Here is an 8329-nt window from a genome sequence, read left to right as displayed (position 1 = left end):
ATATTATTCTGTTACCCTTTTTGAACTGACAGTTTCAGATAGTTGAACTGATGTTTTCGAAGCGGGTTGAACTGACGCTTTCAGTTGTGTTTAACACATCGTTTTCTTTAGTTCAATTTTTTTTGTAATTTTTTTGTCGGAACGTGGCGTGTAATATATCGTTGGAAAGCTCTTGACAACCATATTTCAAGTATATTGAACATTTTTACAAAATCATTATGGTTTAAGAGCAGTTTTGAAAAAACCATTTTTTTAAAAACTGAAAACGTGAATCGTATTTTGGACTCAATTTTCAAAAGGTTTGTCGGAAGTGAGCAAATAAGATGGCGTTGGAAAGCTGGTCAAAATCCGCATCTTCCATATATGTATTGTTTTTTCTAATTCTATATGATTTAAAAGTAATTTGAAAAACGATGAAATTCTGGGTGAAACATATTTTCACGATTTTTTGCAAACGGTTTGTCGGATTGACGCAAATGATACGGTGTTGGAAAGCTATGTAAAATGTGCAACTTTTTCGTATAGAAATATTTTTCTAATTCCTTACGGTTTAAAAACGAATTCGAGTACGGTCAAATTTGATTTTGAACGCGATTTTTTAAAAAGTTTGTCGAAATATGGCAAATAATATACCGTTGAATAGCTATCGAAAATGTGAAACTTAGTCATTTGAACGTTTTCTCTACTTCGCAACCGTTTAAGAGTAATTTTGAATACGGCATGACGGATCCTGCTGTTTTCTCGTGTGAAAAACAGAGTAGTCGTACTGATATATATGTATGTTTGTACTGAGCTATTTTTTGTAGAGTAATTTTGAATGGTTCCGAAAAAGGGTGCTTGTACTGATGCTTGCATGGGTTTGTACTAAGCATATTTTCACTAACTAGACTTTGCTCTATTTTTTTGGTAATATTTTTCTCGTAAATTTTCAACGGTTTACTGTATCGTCGCCCCTGTACTTGTATGTTTTGTATCATCGAACTGAAGAAGAGAGTCTCCCACAAGCTTGGGGGAGGCTTCTCAAGTTACTTAATGCTTTGCCTGATCATCCTCTTAAGAAATCTGAAATATTTGATATCTTTTATAATGGACTAACTGATGCTTTCAGAGATTACCTGGATAGTTATGCTGGTTCTCTTTTCAGGGAAAGAACACCGGATGTCGCTGAAATTTTATTGAATAATATGTTGGCAAATGAAAATAATTGGGCACCTCCTGAGCCACCTCCCGAGCCAACTCCTGAGCCAGCTCCTGAGCCAATTACTGAGCTTATTCCTAAACCAACTCCGAAGAAGAGAGGTGTTCTATTTCTCAGTCCCGAAGATATGCAAGAGGCAAAGAAATCTATGAAAGAAAAAGGTATTAAAGCTGAATATGTTAAGAATTTACCTCCTATTGAAGAAATACATGGTCTTAAATTACCGCCTGTTGAAGAAGTATATGATCTCAATCACTTATTTACTGAAGAACCTCCTGATATCCCGACACGGGTAGTAAAGGTAAATTCTCTTTATAGATATGATAAAGTTGAAGTCCCTCCTACTAAAATTGCTAGTCAGTGCTTGGATGAGTTTGATGACTTTATGTTTAAGCAAGATGACTTTAATGCTTATTTTGGTAGACAATTAAAACAGAATACCTTTATGATTAAACGCTTGAGTGATTATATGGATAATATTAGAGGTGAACTTAAACTTGTTAGCAAACATGCTTCTATGGTTACCACTCAAGTAGAACAAGTACTTAAAGCTCAGAAATAAATGCTTGATGAAATAAATAGTAAGAAAAATGATTATGCTGTTAGAGTGGCTACTAGAACTGGTAGAATGACTCAGGAACCTTTGTATCCTGAAGGCCACCCTAAGAGAATCGAGCAAGATTCTCAAAGAAATAATATTGATGCACCTAGCTATTCTAAAAGGAAGAAAAAGAAAAATGATAGAACTGTGCAAACTTCTAGTGAACCTATTGCTGAACCACCTGATAATCCAAATGATATCTCTATGTCTGATGCTGAAACACAATCTGGTAATGAACATGAACCTAGTGAAAATATTAATGATGATGTTCATGATGATGCTCAACCTAGTAATGATAATGATGTAGAAGTTGAACCTGCTGTTGATCTTGATAACCCACAATCAAAGAATCAACGTTATGATAAAAGAGATTTTGTTGCTAGGAAACATGGTAAAGAAAGAGAACCATGGGTTCAGAAACCCATGCCATTTCCTCCAAAACCATCCAAGAAAAAGGATAATGAGGATTTTGAGCGCTTTGCTGAAATGATTAGACCTATCTTTTTGCGTATGCGATTGACTGATGTGCTCAAAACAAATCCTTATGCTAAGTATATGAAGGATATCATTACTAATAAAAGAAAGATACCGGAGGCTGAAATTTTTACCATGCTTGCTAATTACACTTTTAAGGGTGGAATACCAAAGAAACTTGGAGATCCAGGAGTACCTACTATACCATGCTCCATTAAAAGAAATTATGTTAAAACTGCTTTATGTGATCTTGGAGCCGGTGTTAGTGTTATGCCTCTCTCTTTATATCGTAGACTTGACTTGAATAAGTTGACACCTACTGAAATATCTTTGCAAATGGCTGATAAATCAACTGCTATACCTATCGGTATTTGTGAGGATGTACCTGTTGTGGTTGCAAACGTTACTATTTTAACGAACTTTGTTATTCTTGATATTCCCGAGGATGATAGTATGTCTATTATTCTTGGAAGACCTTTCCTTAATACTGCAAGGGCTGTTATTGATTGCAACAAAGGCAATGTCATTTTTCATGTTAATGGTAATGAGCATACGGTGCACTTTCCGAGGAAACAACCTCAAGTTTATAGTATCAACTCTATTGGAAAAATTCCATTGATTATATTTGGAGGTTTTGAATTTCCTCTTCCTACTGTCAAAAAGAAATATGATATACTTATTGTTGGGGATGTCCATATCCCCGTTGAGGTAACATAGTGTTATTCGAAATTTCTCTAGTTCCATGATTATCGGAATGAGTTTGTTAACAAGACTTGATCAACCTTGTTAGTGGATTCTTTTTGATGAGCATGAGATGGATGAAACTAGAAGCACAACCTTCTGTACCCTCTTTATATTTTCTGTTCTTTAGTAGAAATAAAGTAAAATAGTATTTTTCTGTCTGTTTCCTGACTTATCCGTGCAATATAAAAATATCCCGAAAATAAAAGTCCTCAGAATGGCATGCCAATTTAATATGATTTTTTCGGGAATATTTAAGGATTTTTAGTGCAAAAATTACCGCGGGGGGAGCTGCCACCTGGTCACGAGGGTGGAGGGCGCGCCCTACCCCCCTGGGCGCGCCCCCCTGCCTCGTGGGCCCACAGCGGCCCTCCTCCACTTATTCCTACACCCATCTTCTTCCTCTGTCTCGCACAAATCCGAAAAACCAACTCAAGCTCGTGTTCCAACAACTTTTGCTGCGATTTTCGATCTCCTTGCTCAAAGCACCTCTCGCAAAACTGCTTGGGGAGATTGTTCCTTGGTATGTGACTCCTCTATTGGTCCAATTAGTTTTTGTTCTAGTGCTTTATTCATTGCAAATTTGTGCTGCATAGGTGACCATGTTCTTGAGCTTGCATGTCAAATATATATGGTTCCAAGTAGTTCTAATGCTTGATATATGCTCTAGGCACTTGTATGAGTAGTTGCTATTAATCTTATTGAAGTTGGTTCACTTTTGTTTGAAGTTACTAAAAATTTCAGAATTATTTTCAGAGAAAACAATATGCTTAGGAGGATGTTCCAAGGTGGTTCTTCAAGGAAGCAAGGTCCCAGACTTGCAATGCGTGATGGTGACGTGGAACCACCAAGAGATGCTCTCGTGAGGCCCTGTGAATGGCCTTCGGAAAAATTTATGAATCAAGTGGGAATTAAAGAAGAATTTTACGCATATGTGCATAATGCCGGTCTTGAGGACTTTGAAGCTGATAAATGCCCCCAGTATCATTATCTCACAAGTTCATTTGTGGGGAGGTTTGATTATTCATCTTCGCGTAATTCTCCTTCAGTCATGTTTGACCTTTATGACAAGTCTTATACCATGGACTTAGAGGATTTCACTCGTGCATGCAAACTTCCATCTTGGGGTAGTATCAGGGATCCCCCTAAATCTGAATATAGAGATTTTCTTGCTAGAATAACTGTGGGGGAATCTAGAGATATAGCACAGGCCACTATAGGGAGCATTCACTTTCCTGCTATACATTATTTTGCTCTCTTCATTGGTAGATGTATAACTGCTAAGGATGAAGCATGTCACATGTGTGCCCCTAATCTCAGCATTCTCAGAAGTGCCGTGTTAGGGGACCAAGCTTATCATATGGGAGCCATTGTAGCTCGTAGGTTGCATCTTAATAGACGTAACGAAGATTTCTTTGGGGGAATTTATGCAACCCGCTTAGCTAATTTTCTTGATGTAGACATTCGTGAGGGTGATGTGGAGTTGCCCACTTCTTATTTAGATCTTGATCCTATGTTTTCCCACCAGTTCATTGAGAGGACTGGACCACCTTACCAGTATCGACTAATCTTTGACAGACGGCGTGTGGTCCGTGTTGCTCTTCCTGCTCCTACCTTCTTTGATTTTCAGGCGAGAGGAAGATATATTATTACCAGAGAGGAGGCAGATGAGTACGAGAGGGGAGTGGAAGCAGCCCGACGCTGTGTTGCTGCTCAGTAGGCGGTAGCCGCTGCATCGCAGTACGACCCCAGCTTCACCTACGGATATCAGCCAGGTTATCCCTGGCAATAGACCAACTTAGGCCAAAAGCCTAAGCTTGGGGGAGTACGTATTTCCTACCGACATTACATTCATGTTCACACTCATTGCTAGATGTCGGTGCTCATACTCTTTCATTGTAATATCCATGCTAGTTTATTTTCCTTTTTCCTGCTTTCTTCTTGTGTGTTTAATAAACCTTAAGAAAAACAAAAAAAAAATATTAGTGTTAGTCTACTTTCCGTGCTTGTAGTAGAATTAAAAAGAAAACCCAAAAATATTTCCCGTCCTTCTTTTGCTTGTTGGGAGCTTTCCCGTGTAAATAGTTTTTATTTTTCTTATCCTTTCTTTGGGGGTCGAGAAGACTATATTGAAAATGCTTAGTGGCTCTTATATGCAAGATTGTTTATTTAACTTAGAGCCCATATTACTTGTCTTCTCTCTTGAGTTGAATGCTTGCAGATTTCAGCTTAGTCCAATGCACGTGCACTCCTATTATTATACACATCGTTCGGTCGTGCAAGTGAAAGGCAATAATGATGATATATGATGGACTCATTGGGATGAGAAAAGCTGGTATGAACTCGACCTCTCTTGTTTTTGTAAATATGACGATTCATCGTTCCTGATTCAGCTATTATGAAGTAAACATATTTGCAATGACATTTAGAGATTATAGTTGCTTGTGCCATGCTTGATTAGCTATGAGTTATAATGGTTAACCTTGCGTGCCAACATGCTATTGAGATGATTATGATGTGGTATGATAGGATGGTATCCTCCTTTAAATGAATTGAGTGACTCGACTTGGCACATGTTCACGCATGTAGTTAAATCAAATCAACATAGCATTCATGATATTTATGTTCATGGTGGATTATATCCTACTCATGCTTATATTCGGTGTGAATTAATTTTAATGCATGTTTACGACTGTTGTCGCTCTCTCAGTTGGTCGCTTCCCAGTCTTTTGCTAGCCTTCACCTGTACTAAGCGGGAATACTGCTTGTGCATCCAAACTCCTTAAACCCCAAAGTTGTTCCATATGAGTCCACTACACCTTCCTATATGTGGTATCTACCTGCCGTTCCAAGTAAATTTGTATGTGCCAAACTCCAAACCTTCAAATGAAAATTCTGTTTTGTATGCTCGAGCAGCTCATGTGCAACTATGGCTGCCTATATCTTCCATGCTAGGTGGGTTATTCTCAAGAGGAATGGACCCCGCTCCTCATTCACGAGAAAGGGCCGGTAACCGGGATGCCCAGTCCCATGATCCAAAAAGATCAAAGCAAATCAAAATAATTAAACAAAACTCCCCCTGGGACCCGTTGAATGTTGGAGGCACTCGTTGTTTCGAGCAAGCCATGGTTTGATGCTTGTGGAGGAGGGGGAGTATAAACCTTTACCATTCTGTTTGGGTACTGCCTATAATGCATGTAGTATGGAAGATACAGCCATCTCATAGTTGTTGCGTTGACAGTGAAAGTATGCCGCTCAAAATATTATTTATCTCTATTTCAAAAATCGAGCTCTGGCACCTCTACAAATCCGTGCTTCCCTGTGCGAAGGGCCTATCTATTTACTGTTATGTTGAGTCATCACCCTTCTTATTAAAAAGCACCCGCTGGAGAGCACACTGTCGTTTGCATTCATTATGATTGGTTTATATTGGGTATGACTTGACTGGATCTCTTTTACCATGAATTACAATGTTTAGTCAGTCCTTGATCTTTAAAGGTGCTCTGCATTTATGTTTTGCGGTCTCAGAAAGGGCTAGCGAGATACCATTTTGTTATATTATGTTATGATTATTTTGAGAAAGTGTTGTCATCCGAGTTTTATTATTATGGCTCGCTAGCTGATTATGCTATTGATATGAGTAATTGTGAGACCTACGTGTTATTGTGAGTATGGTTAGTTCATAATAGTTGTTGAAACTGGAATGCTAGCTTTTCATGTTTACAACAACAAGAGCAAACAGAGTTTGTAAAAGTTTTTCTTTTTCTCTTTCAGTTTGTCAACTGAATTGCTTGAGGACAAGCAAGGGTTTAAGCTTGGGGGATTTGATACGTCTTCGTCGTATCTACTTTTCCAAACACTTTTGCCCTTGTTTTGGACTCTAACTTGTATGATTTGAATGGAACTAACCCAGACTGATGCTGTTTTCAGCAGAATTGCCATGGTGTTGTTTTATGTGCAGAAAACAAAAGTTCTCGGAATGACCTGAAACTCTACGGAATATCTTAGAATAAATAATAAAAAATCCTCGCCAAAGATGAAGACCAGGGGCCCACACCTTGTCCACGAGGGTGGGGGGCGTGCCCCTCCCCCCTGGGCGCGCCCTACCTCGTGGGCCCCCTAGTGGCCCTCCGACGCCAACTCCAACTCCATATATTGGCTTTTGAGGAGAAAAAATCAGAGAGAAAGTTTCATCGCGTTTTACGATACGGAGCCTCCGCCAAGCCCTAATCTCTCTCGGGAGGGCTGATTTGGAGTCCGTTCGGGGCTCCGGAGAGGGGGATTCGTCGCCGTCGTCATCATCAACCATCCTCCATCACCAATTGCATCATAGGCTTGCTGGACGGTGATGGGTTGGATGAGATTTATCATGTAACCGAGTTAGTTTTGTTAGGGTTTGATCCCCAGTATCCACTATGTTCTGAGATTGATGTTGCTATGACTTTGCTATGCTTAATGCTTGTCACTAGGGCCCGAGTGCCATGATTTCAGATCTGAACCTATTATGTTTTCATGAATATATGTGAGTTCTAGATCCTATCTTGCAAGTCTATAGTCACCTACTATGTGTTATGAGGCAACCCCGAAGTGACAATAATCGGGACCATTCTCGGTGATGACCATAGTTTGAGGAGTTCATGTGTTCACTATGTGTTAATGCTTTGTTCCGGTTCTCTATTAAAAGGAGGCCTTAATATCCCTTAGTTTCCAATAGGACCCCGCTGCCATGGGAGGGTAGGATAAAAGATGGCATGCAAGTTCTTTTCCATAAGCACGTATGACTATTTACGGACTACATGCCTACATTATATTGATGAACTGGAGCTAGTTCTGTGTCACCCTATGTTATGACTGTTACATGATGAACCACATCCGGCATAATTATCCATCATTGATCCGGTGCCTACGAGTTTTCCATGTACTGGTTTACGCTTATTTACTTTTCCGTTGCTACTGTTACAATCACTACAAAAATACCAAAAACATTACTTTTGCTGTCTTTACTTTGTTACCGTTACCACCACTATCATACTACCTTGCTACTAAACACTTTGCTGCAGATACTAAGTTTCCAGGTGTGGTTGAATTGACAACTCAGCTGCTAATACTTGAGAATATTCTTTGGCTCCCCTTGTGTCGAATCAACAAATTTGGGTTGAAACTCTACCCTCGAAAACTGTTGCGATCCCCTATACTTGTGGGTTATCACACGCTGGAGGGAGGATCATGGCGGGGCGACACGCTCGAGGGAGGGGGTGTGGGGCGGCACGCCGGAGGGACTACGGGGCTGCGCGCTGGGGGGAAGGGGTGGCGGG

Source organism: Triticum aestivum, chromosome 7A, assembly GCF_018294505.1.
Source record: "Triticum aestivum cultivar Chinese Spring chromosome 7A, IWGSC CS RefSeq v2.1, whole genome shotgun sequence".
Lineage (NCBI taxonomy): Eukaryota > Viridiplantae > Streptophyta > Magnoliopsida > Poales > Poaceae > Triticum > Triticum aestivum.
The sequence above is the reverse complement of the archived record's forward strand: the minus strand, read 5'-3'. Positions refer to the sequence as shown.